The sequence below is a fragment of the Anas platyrhynchos genome, chromosome 2 (assembly GCF_047663525.1).
Source record: "Anas platyrhynchos isolate ZD024472 breed Pekin duck chromosome 2, IASCAAS_PekinDuck_T2T, whole genome shotgun sequence".
Lineage (NCBI taxonomy): Eukaryota > Metazoa > Chordata > Aves > Anseriformes > Anatidae > Anas > Anas platyrhynchos.
The window spans coordinates 57,469,918-57,482,979 of NC_092588.1; positions in this window are offsets into that span (position 1 = coordinate 57,469,918).

The window sequence follows — 13,062 nt, forward strand, 5'->3', positions numbered from 1 at the left end:
CATGAACAAACAGTTATTTCTTGTGTTTTTGTCTGCTTACACCCCCTGAGAAAAGACATCTGGCTTAAATGTGCCATTACATATAAACTGAGCATTTTGAATGCTCCCCCCTGGAGCTGCTGCTTCAGCTGATGAGTCTTCCTGACCACAGGCAAACAAGCAACGTTTCCTCTGGGAGGGCACAGCGCACCAGCAGGAGGTCTTTACAACTACGTAGATTAAAATGAGGATGTAGATTAAACACGATAAGGGTTTAAGCCAAGTGGAAGCAGCTCTGTTCCCCTCGCCCTGTGCTGAAGCAATAAAGATTGCCTCTCAGCCCACGCTGACTGCTCTCTGGCTCTCAGACCCTGGAAGGTGCAGCTCTGAAGATCTGTTATTATCTCTTTGGGACTGGTATGCACATCCAGATATAGGCATTTTAAAAAGCTGAGTTCATGTTTGTGGTATTCCTACCATCAAGTCTGTCTCTGCTATTAAGGTTCTTCTTGATAATGAACATATAAGACATTTTCTTTCTTAACAAGCTCATATTAAGCCTTGATAGTCAGCAATGCCTTTACTTATGTTAGGTGTGTTCAGAACAACACTGAGCAGTCCAAAATCAATATTTTGAATAGTCAAAGTTCATTAGGCCAAGACAATTTTGTTTATTGTTTATAAACAATAAGCAAAATGAGCATATGAGTTTTTAGTTGACATGATCTTAAAATTTTGCTTTAGAAACACATATAAAGACTGTTCATGTAAGACAGTTTTAAAAAATAATCTCTGCAGCTTAAAGAAGTTATTGGAACAGTCAAAACTCAATTACTGCAAGCAGGGGAGATTACTCATAAAATAACGTGATCTGCATAAAATATCTGTCTTTGACTGAAATGCATACGGATTAAATAATACCTCTGCGCTAAATCCTTCATTCATCATGCTGTGAACATGCCTTCCAGGAAGAAATAAATGTAAAAGAAAGCAGGAAGAAGATAGCACTGTACATCCTGGATAGCTTTTCCAGCATCTTTCTGATGAGCACGTAGCCTTCCATAGGGATTTGTGCAGGTTCTGCAGCTAAGGGGCTAGATGATGCAATGTCAGAGTGTAAACTAATTTCAGCCCTCAGCACAGATCAAATGAAAGATTAAAAGTGGCTCTTACATCCCTCCCTGTGTAAGAAAGGCTTCCTACAAAGTAAAGTTACTTCTGCTTGTGAAAGAAAATAAGAAGGGCTATATCTCCATTTATTTATTTTTTTATTTTTTTATTTTTTAATGGAGAAACTAAATTAACAAGATTGTTATTGCAAACTAAAGAACATGGAGTCAAAAATTATTTCCTAATTCTAAATTTCTTACTTCTCAATCAACTGTGAAAGTTCCATCTTTGAAAACTGCATTACAGATAGTATCACTTATAATGAAGTATTTCATGAAATTATAAAAACATAAGGAAGAAGAAATTTGCATTTGCTCCACATGCTTGTAGGCTAATGCCCTGAAAATAATGCAAGCAAAGGATTCGTTACCTCCTCACCAGTGTGTCCTGGCATCCTCAGGTATGAAGCCACTTTATTGGATAATTGTACTCTGTTCATTTCTTCAGGATTGGAACTATGATAAGTAAATCATCATGATCATCACTAATTGTCCCTTTTTCTCCATATCCCCTACTAAAAATCATCCCATTGTGTTTGCTTTTTACTAAAAACTTTGATTTTCTACTGGAAGAAAGAAATGTGTGCTATCTATATACTGTAATCACTATTTAATTGTACAACTTAAAAATAAAATTAAATTAATGAATAGAATTTACATTTGGAAGTCATTGATTTCTAATACATTTGTTAGTGAAACAAATATCTCCTGATCTATATTATCAGGCAGTCTTATAGCCCCTACTTGCTTAATCATTATTTATTCTTTTTATTATGTATCAAAAATGTTCTATTTTTATTTTATGATCAACCACTTCATACGAACATGCAAGGTAGTAGTTCTTGAGAGCCAGATTAAAAGCACAAGAAAAGCAATGCAGAACAGCAATGTTGCCACATTTTTAGAGGATTTCAGGGTTAAGATAAAAAACAAAAACAACAAAATTATGATAGCTGACTGTGAGTTTTCCAGACCAATGAAAGTATTAATGCAACATGTTGGCACATGAAAATAAATAAATAAATAAATAATTGTATGACAGATACTTCAGTAACAAAATATGTGTTAATATATACCACTGTATTCATAAATTTTAATAGAACTATTTATCACAGCTAGAACTGTTAAGGAATTCTGTAGGCTTTCTGCCACTATGGTAAGATGAATGATGAATCTGATGCAACGCAGGGTTTTTTAATAATTTATTGGGTCATGAGTTATGGTTTTATTCAATTGAAAATTATTAGATGGGTTTGCCCCAGGCAGAGAGCATGGTATATGAAAAAGGAAAATAGATTAAGCAAACACTCGATGAGTTTAATCATTTCAAACAGGGCAGCAGATAAAGGCACTGACAGATTTGTCATTAATTCAGCAGACGTTTTTACCTCCGCACAACATAATCACAAGATGGGAGTTGTCAGTGAAGCCCTGAAAGTGTGATGTTCGTAATGAATAGTCAACATAATCCATTATTTTCACACAAATGATTTATTTTCTCCATGAAAGAGGACAAGGGAAAGAAAAGAGTGTAGAAGGTCTCTTTCAAGAATGCTGGCATAAAAATAGTGTTCTTCATCCCAAATTCTGATATCTATTTTTGATTAAATACTGCCATTCAGCATAGTGTTACCTTCTTTCACCACAAAGAATATTCATTGAATTTTTATTGAGAAATATTAGCAATGGCTCCCAACTCAGAGACCTACCTATAAGCTGTAGCTGAATCCATTTTGTAACAACAAATATTTAGCTTCCTAGAGTGCAGTGAGAGGATCCGAACCATAATATAATAATATCTATTCTTTGTCTGGTGTGCTTATAAAATAATGGTCTTTCAGAGAATATAGGTGTATGCAGAGGTAAAGGTGGTGGATATTGTATGCTGACCAATTTAACATCTAAAAATACTTTAGCAATTCTCTATAAATGACTACTAAGTTATTTGGCAAATTCTATATTTACCAAGAGAGTACCTAAAATGTGGAACCTTGCTATTTTCTTTAAGAATTATTATCATATACTACGTTTAAACAATATTTTATTTAACTAATGACTAATGGGTATAAGGGGCTGTGGTCTACAGTAGTTAAGCAATCCAGTTCCACACTGAAAGGAAAGCCATTTCTATTATTACTGCTTTTATGAGAAAAAATACATATCAAAAAACTAATCAGAGCAGGAATATTTTGAGTGTGACATAGTATTCTAATCAGAACTCACACTCAGTCCACCATTGCTGTCAAAATTCCATAAGAAAGTCTAATTACTGAGATTACAAATACAGTCACAGACAAATGTGAAGGTGCCAAAATTAGGACTATTTTCTTCTGCATATGCAATTTCAGTTCTACATTCTAGCCATTCATCAGGGCTAGAAACTGATATAACTTCATCAAAGGTACCAAAGACCCATATCACTTTATAACACTTAAACAGATGGTGAAAAGTCTTTAATTGTTCTCAGAAACCAATAGGATTTCCATAGGATCTCCATAGGATCACCAATGTCTTCAACATAAGTATTAGACTGCTTTCAGTGTGTCTAGAGGCTACAGTGCACAAGAGAGTAGAAATCTACTAGAGGTAATCTTTTCTATTCTAGAGGTACAAATTTCAAGGTGAGCGTTTTGATGATATCAACATCAACATGTGTAAACTTACAAATTTAAGTCCACAGATTTTTATTTTTTTGTTACTTTATTCATTTATGTATTTTTATGCCACCTTACTTATCATAGAACTGCTTTTTCAACAGTGGGTGAAACAGCCATGGGTGTCTCCAGAGTATGATTTTCCATTTCTTTTGATCATTATCTCAGCCATTGTCACTGATTTCATTTGTACTGTACCTGTTCAACACAAGTTTCTATTCATCCAAAACTGGTTTTCTAGAGTGCAACAAACATATAAATCATTAAACAATGGTTTGCCTTTGTCAACTTGCCTGGAGGTACCCAGAAATTTTTTGGTGGAACCAAAGATAATATCCAATTAAGTGTGGGAGACAGAGGGATATGGCCAACCTCTCTTCAGAGGGGGTCTGTGGAGACAGGACAAGAGACAATGGCCACAAAATGGATCACAGGAAGTTCTGCACCAATATGCAAAAAAATTTCTTCACTGTTAGGGTGATGGAGCCCAGAGAGGTCATGGAGTCTCCTTCTCTGGAAATATTCAAGACCCAGCTGGACACCTACCTGGGCAACCTGCTCTAGGGAACCTGCTTTGTCAGAGGGGTTGGACCCTATGATCTCTTGAAGTCCCTTCCAACCCCTACAGTTCTGTGATTCAGTTTCATGTGGAATGTCCCAACAACTTTCCTAATACCTTATTTCACATGCAACTCTAATTTTCCTGGATAGTTGTTCACTCCGTCCATGGGCTTTGGCACAACATCACACCACCTGAGTGTGTCACAGAAACAGAAGTTATGCAGACCAGGATGTAAGAACTGGATCATGCCTATGAAAGGTAAAAAGGAAATGTCCTTAGAACAGTAGGAAAAAATATACTTTATTTTTAAAAGAATATCACTGATGAACCTGTAATCATAAGTACATTGTTCTTAAGCAAAGAAAGAGTAATAGAAGGTTATTATCAGGACATCCTGGTTTAACTTGTATGTGTATTAGGTATTCTGAAGAAGAGCAAGTTATGACCATTTCAATACATACTCTTTCCATGAGAAATATTTATAGCTCGTAAGGGCAGGAATATTGTTGCTTTCAAATCTTGCTTTATTGACAGTTTCAATTTGGCTGTTTTTTTTTTTTTTTTTTACAACAGTCAAAGAAAGGGAATGTTGAATTATTAACTATTCTCACTTTCTCCTTCCACTAGATGAAGGAGAGAAGATCTATGATGTAGTACTTGAGTCCCTTTGAGTCTTTAAATACTGCCTTCCTTTCTTTCTGAAGTGTTGCAATAAATATGGCAAGGAACTTGCAGAAGGGAGATAACTGAGTCAGAGGAAAAGACAATGTAAATGTGTTATCCAGCAAGAATTGATGTAAGGCTTCCCTACTCTGTACTTTAGATTTGTTAACAAACATTTCAGAAGCATGTTAGCTACTTAATGGCACTATAAATCACCATTTCACATCAACAACAGTTGCTGTGAGTCAGTGAACATTAAAAAGGGAACATAGTTGCCATAATTAGAAAAAAAATATATCTATATTTGTTTAAATTAAAGCAGGTTTGAACAAATATGCATTTTTTAACCTGCTAGGGAACCCAAAGTAGCAAACAATGACAATAATAACAATAATAATAGCAAGGATTGTGTGCAAGTTCTATTCAGAAGTTAATAAAATTTGTTTTCTCCCCTTGTGGTGTTTCCTTTGCTGCTTTTCTCTTTTTCTTTAAAAAATGTTTCATATACTTTCATATCAACATGAATTTCTGCTCATTTTTTGCAATACTTGATGATATTTTAATTTTGTTGGAAACCTTGTAAATGTTTCCTTCTGTTACTTTTTTGTGCGTATATATTATTTCAAATGTACTTTTTTGGCTAAAGGGAGTGGGTAGGGAAAAGTACAAAACTGCCCGGAGCTAGTAAATGGAGGAGGAAGGATAGAATGTAATGTGGCAGCTTAAGTTTGCTGCTGCTGTGCATATGAAGTAAAATGGTTATTAATGTTATTCAGTACAGAGACCTGCATAAAATAATTAAATGAACCCCAAGGACGCCTGTCAAACTGTCATATACTCACAAGCAAAGAAGTCACAAAGTAAAGCTGTCAGTCAGGATCTGACATTCTAAAATCCTTCAGAAAGTGTCAAGCATTCAAAACTCTGCAGTAATAAACCTGGCAACAGTAAGATAAGCTGGCCCGCCACAGCCTCGGGATTCTTTTGCAAATGACACTGCAATATGACTCATTACCCTTACACAGAAAAATCTGGTTCATATTTTTATCTGTTCAAGGAAGAATCAAAGATATACTTTATTTTTTCTTGTGGCAACTATTTTTATTTTCCAATTTGTAAATAAATGAATATTGGCTTTCATTGAATTAAAGTACATATTGACCAGCCTGTGTAAATCAACTCTTCAGTTTAAATCAACTGAAGAGTTGATTTACACAGAGGCTATGAAGAGGCTATGGTAATTTACATCTGGTAAAGATTTATCTGACTTCATTTTTTTTTCAACAAATAAATGGCATTACACCAACAGCTAAAAGGTGGTTTTGCTATTGATGCTGGATGGTTCATTTTAGCAAATCATGTCCTGACTGGAATCAGGGTTACTTGTAGTAATTACCTTAAACAGAAAACTAATAATGATCAGAAAATGGTCAATGCCTAATCTAGCACATTATCACTGTAATTTTTAAACTGCCTGTTTACAGTAACATCTTTATGCTGACTGTGTAATTTAGAATCATTAATGGAATGCAAAGAACTACTATTTCCTGGCTTTTCTTGAAGTTGTATCTACCAGACTGGTTTTGATTGGATGGGATGGGATGGGATGGGATGGGATTGGTTTGGTTTGGTTTGGTTTGGTTTGGTTTGGTTTGGTTTGGTTTGCTTTGCTTTGCTTTGCTTTGCTTTGCTTTGCTTTGGTCTGTCTGCCTTCCTCTATTCCTCTTTTTATTTTCACTCTTTATAATTGCTCGTCTTGCTCTAACTCTTCTTTTCCACTTGCTAGATTTGTTAATTTGTAGATTTGTTAGATTCATAGATTTATACATTTGTTAGATTTGTTAATTTAATAAATGTGTTGCACATGTTTCTCCTGGGGAGATGGGGAGGGAGGGGGAGGAGGGGGTTATCTGTTTATTCTTCCAGATAGATTTCCTTCTAATAGTAAATTTTAAAGGAGGAACTTATAGGAGACAAATGTTTTTTGTATATTTGAAAAAAAGCAAATGTTAATCCATTCTAAGACACTCTGTCTTAGATGACTTTATAAAGCAAAAGAGGTCAGAGTCAGAACCAGTCACCTGACCTGCTTTTATAGTCACTGAAAAAAGTAGTATCAATAGAGATTCAATCAACTCATCCTAATCAAGTTGTCTGAAATAGGTCAAAAATCATCTTTGGAAGATGTCTGTCTCTTCATTGTGTATGAAAAAGACTTGGATATCTATCATACATTCAGCTGCCTGTATATCATAGATTCATAGAATCATAAAATATCCCAAGTTGGAAGGGACCCACAAGGATCACTGAGTCCAACTCCTGGCTCCACACAAGTCTACTGAAAAATTCAGACCATGTGACTGAGGGCACAATCCAAATGCTTCTTAAATTTCGACAGGCTTGGTGCCATGACTACGTCCCTGGGGAGCCTGTTCCGGTGTGCAACCACCCTCTTGGTGAAGAAACTTTTCCTAACACCCAGCCTGACCCTCCCCTGTTGCAGCTTGACTCCATTCCCTCGGGTCCTATCACTCATCACCAGAGAGAACAGATTGGCACCTGCCTCTCCACTCCCCCACATGAGGAAACTGTAAGACCGCAATAAGGTCTCCCCTCAGCCTCCTCTTTTCCAGGTTGAACAAACAAAATGACCTCAGTTGCTCCTCGTATGTCTTCCCCTCTAGGCTGTTCACCACCTTTGTACCCCTTCTCTGGACACTCTCCAATAGCTTCATGTCCTTTTTGTACTGTGGTGCCCAGAACTGCACACAGTACTCAAGGTGAGGCCACACCAGTGCACAGTAGAGTGGGACAATCACTGCCCTTGACCAACTAGCAATGCCATGCTTGATGCACCCCAGGATATGATCAACCCTCCTGGCTACCTGGGCACACTGCTGGCTCATATTCAACTTGCTGTCAACCGCAACCCCCAGATCCCTCTCTGCGGGGCTGCTCTTCAGCATCTCATCACCCAGCCTATACTTGTATCCAGGGTTGCCCCATCCCAGATGCAGGACCCAGCACTTGCTCTTGTTAAACTTTATGTGCTTGGTGATTGCCCAGCTCTCCAATCTGTCCAGATCGCTCTGCAAGGCCTTTCCACCCTCAACAGATTCAACAGCTCCTCCCAGCTTAGTATCATCAGCAAATAATTCAGATGTCTGAATTTAGATGACTTTAAACCCACATTTTGTGTCTCCTTTGTGCTCAATGGGTAAGGATAGGAAAAAAAAAAAAGTCTGTTCCTTCTTCATTTGTAGGCAAAAATATCCTTTATATCTAAAGCTTCTGAGCTAAGTCTCCTTTGTCTTAGCTTCTCATCATTGGGGATGTCTTCAATTTTGGGTATCCCTTATCAAAGAAGCTGTATAATTTAATCAATCATTACCATTTAATTAATGAAATTGTTTGATTAATGAATTTGTTCTTTCCTGTGGATAAGTGTAGACAAACAAATTGTCTACACTGAGAAATAGAAAGCATAAAGAACCACTTAAAAATAGTAATAGTTAATTGTTAATAATTAGTTTGAGTTAATACTCAAAGGGCACTTATTGTGCCCTTCAGGAATTCATGATTGAGGGTTTCAATTATTGAAGATTGCTTTTGAAAATTTGGACCACAGTAATTGTCCGGATGATAGGGGAACTGTATCAAAGCAAAGATTAAAATTCAGACCTCTCAGCTACCAGAAATTTAGAGCAATGATACACAGGTTCATTGATGCAAAGTGTATTTGCTTCCTAATCTTGTATTTGTACAAGATATTTGCTTCCTAATCTTGTGAAGTGAAGCTATTACAGATGAGTTGAAAACTTTGGATCTATAGAAATATTCATATGAGTCTGTAGCCTGTGTAGCCTGTGTCATTTTCTAAAATATTTCACAGAATCATAGAATCACAGAATTTCTAGGTTGGAAGAGACCTCAAGATCATCGAGTCCAACCTCTGACCTAACGCTAACAGTCCCCACTAAACCATATTCATATCCCTAAGCTCTACAAATAATGCACAAATAATGTCTCATCCTAAAGCCACACTTATAAGAGGGAAGGATGAAGACCTTTATAGGGCAGTTCTCATAAAATATCAGTGTAAATAATATTATAGTATAAAATATCTATATTAGATACATAGATAGATGACTGGTGCATTTAATTCTTATCTATTGCCGCATAATTTCCAATATTTAACGGCATGGAAAAATCAAAGTGAACTCGCACTGGTAGTCAACATTTGCACTCCTGCTTTCTGAAAACTCTTTGTCTTCTAAAATGAATGTTTATCATAACGTCACTTGAAAAAGTTAGCAAAATATTTCCGAAACCTACATGAATAATTTTGAAACCTACATATTTCTATATCTGCAAAGTTTCAAGGTAAGTTTTTTGAATTATTTAGCAATTAAAATGTGGTTTTAGATTTTTTTTTTGTTTGTTTTAGTTCATATTGATCTCCCTACAGGGTTTTAATGTCTATCATCACTATAAATCCATGTTTCCTAGCCAGTAAACAAGCAATGCATTGTTTTCTTGCTGAAATAATCACTTTTGGGGAATGAGATTTCAGTTTGTTGTAATCCTTTCAGCCTGTGGCTATTTTCCTTCAGTCATTATAACTCTAAGTTTACTTTGAACAGTTATTTACGCATATGTATCTTTCTAGTCCAATCCATTTCCACATCATTTTTCACCAGCAGTCAAGCTTAGCTAGTAGAAAACAATGAAAAAGATGTTGCTTTAAGCACTGGTGAGTTTTCTATTACACCCCTCATTAAAACAGAATTAAAAATAGATAACATTATAGGTATGTGTGGTGGTTCAAAGTCCTACAAATATATTTTTCCAACACTTGAAGTGGCAATTCTTTCACTCTTTCCTTATTTGTCATTGGCGTTCTGGATTTTTAAGGTATGATAGTGCCTTATAATTAAATTTGAACATTACTATAGAAGGCTTTGGCAATCTCAAGGTGTAAACTGGCTCAACAGAAAGGTAGTAAAGAAGTAAAAATTAACTACCTGAAAAAATGCTATGCTGTGCTATAAGACGATGATCTGCATGATAAATTGTCTTCATATTTATAACTTTCTTTTTGGTCAAGTTCCAGAAAATTAGAACACTGAAATAAAATTTAAATAAAAAGCCAACTCAAACGTCTTTTAAGTGTGGATAATGAATTGACTCAGTTTGTCACTTAGCCCTGAAAATCTGTCACATATGTTCAGTTTCTTTTGTGTGTGTGTGTGTGTGTGTGATTGTGAAACAATGTGTGTGAACCAACATCCTGAAATCTGATGGCTATGATGACAGGGAGGAAGGGTACCCCAATGGTACCTATTCCACAGAAACTGAAGACATTTTCTTTCTTATTTCAACAGCTGAAGGACTGGGCTTTAAAAGTAAAGATTATAAATCACATAAAATGTCTCTGAAGCAATAATGTATATAAAATGTTGTTCTTATTGTGCAAAGTGTATATGAAGCAGTAAGGCTAATGAAACCAGAGAAGGCAGAGGCATGCAGAGTAGCATGGCCTGAAAACTGGACTCAGAAAGTGCTTCTAGGATTTTACATGTATTTATATATATATTATATTTATTTATTTATTTTAATGAGGATAATGCATCTTTGGCTACATTGCTCCAAAAAGGTGCTTAATTTATTTATTTATTTGCTAATGGCAATCTAGTATTTCTGGAAACGTTTCTTTTTACAAGGTAATGGCATCATATTACATACTGGGCCAAAATAATTATGTGCTCAAACTTCAGATTTAAGCCCGCAATAATGGAAGACCTGGAGGGTGGACATGCTTTAATTAAAATTTCCATTAAAATCTGTGTCTCTCTCTTCTTTTCTCCTATTGACAGAGTTCCTTGTCTGCATATTTCTACCCTTCCCTTATTTTGTATTATTTTGTGTGTTTCTTCAAACAGTTGTTTTTTTTTTTAAAATTTTTTTCCTCCTACCTTCTCTTTCTTTCTTTCTTTCTCATGTTGTCTCTATAGGAAGCTATCCCTGCCCATAGCAAATGAGTTCATTTTCTTATAGCCCAATACTAGCTAAAACTGTTACATGACACAGAGTAAAATTCAATCTACTCAGAAAATGGCAAACTAAAGCAATTCAAAGATGTGAGGCAGACCAAGAGACTTTTATTTCATTAGTTAACAAGCTTCATAAGTGACTCCATTTTGGAAGATTCCCAGTGATTGCCACTTTTATCTCTGTGTATACATAATCAGTTTGCAGGAAAATGAAGTTACTCTTCTAGAAGGCATTTATTTATTTTTATGTTGGGAGGAAGGAGGAGAGGAGTTATAACATTATATAAATATAATATTTTATCATGATTCTCATTTTTGCTATTTTCTAGAAATAGAATTTTCTTGTTTGATAATGAAAATAAGAAGCATGAACTTGTATGCTAATTTCAGCTTCTAAACTCAAAGTTATTGCAAACTTATTAGTTATTATATTTGCATTCATTTTTGAAGGATTCAAACATTTTATAAGTGTTTTGTATGTACAGATACATACCTGAGCACATAACAGTAAATAAAGTGGAGGCAATAAGAAGACCTGGAATTAGTTATGACACTTTCAAAGCTCTCTTGTATTTATTATTCCTTCGAAAGCTATGCCATTGTGGAATGTCAGAATTTCTAAGACCTTTTGCTCGGAGGTCATATGGAAAGCAGGACTGCTATCTAGGTTGTTCCATAAGAGGTCTGTTGGAAGACAGAAAGAGGTAGATCATTTCTCCACCATTTCAGTGGTGGCATCGTCAGCCCTGGGGATGTTTAAGGAAAAGTTGGACACAGTGCTTAGGGACATGGTCTAATGGGAGTTATTGGTGGTAGGGGTATGGTTGGACCAGATGATCTTGAAGGTCTTTTCCAACCGTAACGATTCTGTGATTCTATGATTTCACACTCCATGCACATACCAGCCAGCAGAAATGATGACTGAGGAAGAAAGACCTTTCCTTGTGGTGAAAAGACCACACCTTTTCAAAAGTAAAACTTCTCTAGAAGAACTAAAGAAATGTAACATGTTTCAATGATGACAAACTGATAATGGACCTTGAAGGTAATGTAACCAAGCTGAATCCAATTTCTGATTTACTGGGTGCTGGGACCCAATGAAAAATTGGGTCCATTAGAATTTTATTTTTTTTTTCTAATATTGCTTCAGGTTCTCTTCTGGTCTGTAAAGTCTTCCAAAGACAAGAAAATTAATTTCCTGTGAAAGGAATAATTTTTGTTTCCATTTGCTATGAAGGTAAAATTAAACAAATGGGCTATATCTTAAATGGATTGTGAAGATGGAAGGAGAGGATGTAATTCTCAAGGTATTTCATTTAAAACTAGTTAAACTGGGTCTTGGAGCAACCTGAAGAGACATGACTATGTTTTCAGTAGTAGTTTAAATAATCAAGACTATGGAAAAAGCCCCACATCATCATTTTTTCTTGCCTGAAATGCCCCCAGACAACCTGAACTGTAATTTGTGCAATCTTTTAAAAATGTTTTATGTTTACTGAGAAACTACCATGAGAGATAGTAACCTTTGCATCTTTGATGCTTTCTGTCTCTAGAGACTTTAAACTTTTATACAATCTAATAACAATTTGAACAATTTTGGACAAGAAACAATGACTTTTACGAACCTCAGAGAGGTCAAAATGATCTGCAAAGTCAGATTTACACATTGGCCTTAAGTTCTGACTGTGATACTTGCTGTTTCTGAACCATTAGTAACAAAGCATGTCCTGAAAAAAGCAGTTCTCTTCAATCAAGCAGCAAAATTAATTTCTAAAGGCACAAATAGAATAAAGGAACCAGCTTTCACACAGGCAATGCATGCAAAAGGGAAAATCTCTGGGAAAAATTTGCTGGTAGTATATATTGGGAAATAAACATGGAAAGTAATAGTGGTTTTAATTCACACCAGTTCCCCCCCCCCCCCCCAAAAAAAAAAAAAAAAATATATATATATATATATTAGCTGTTTATTTTTTTAAGCA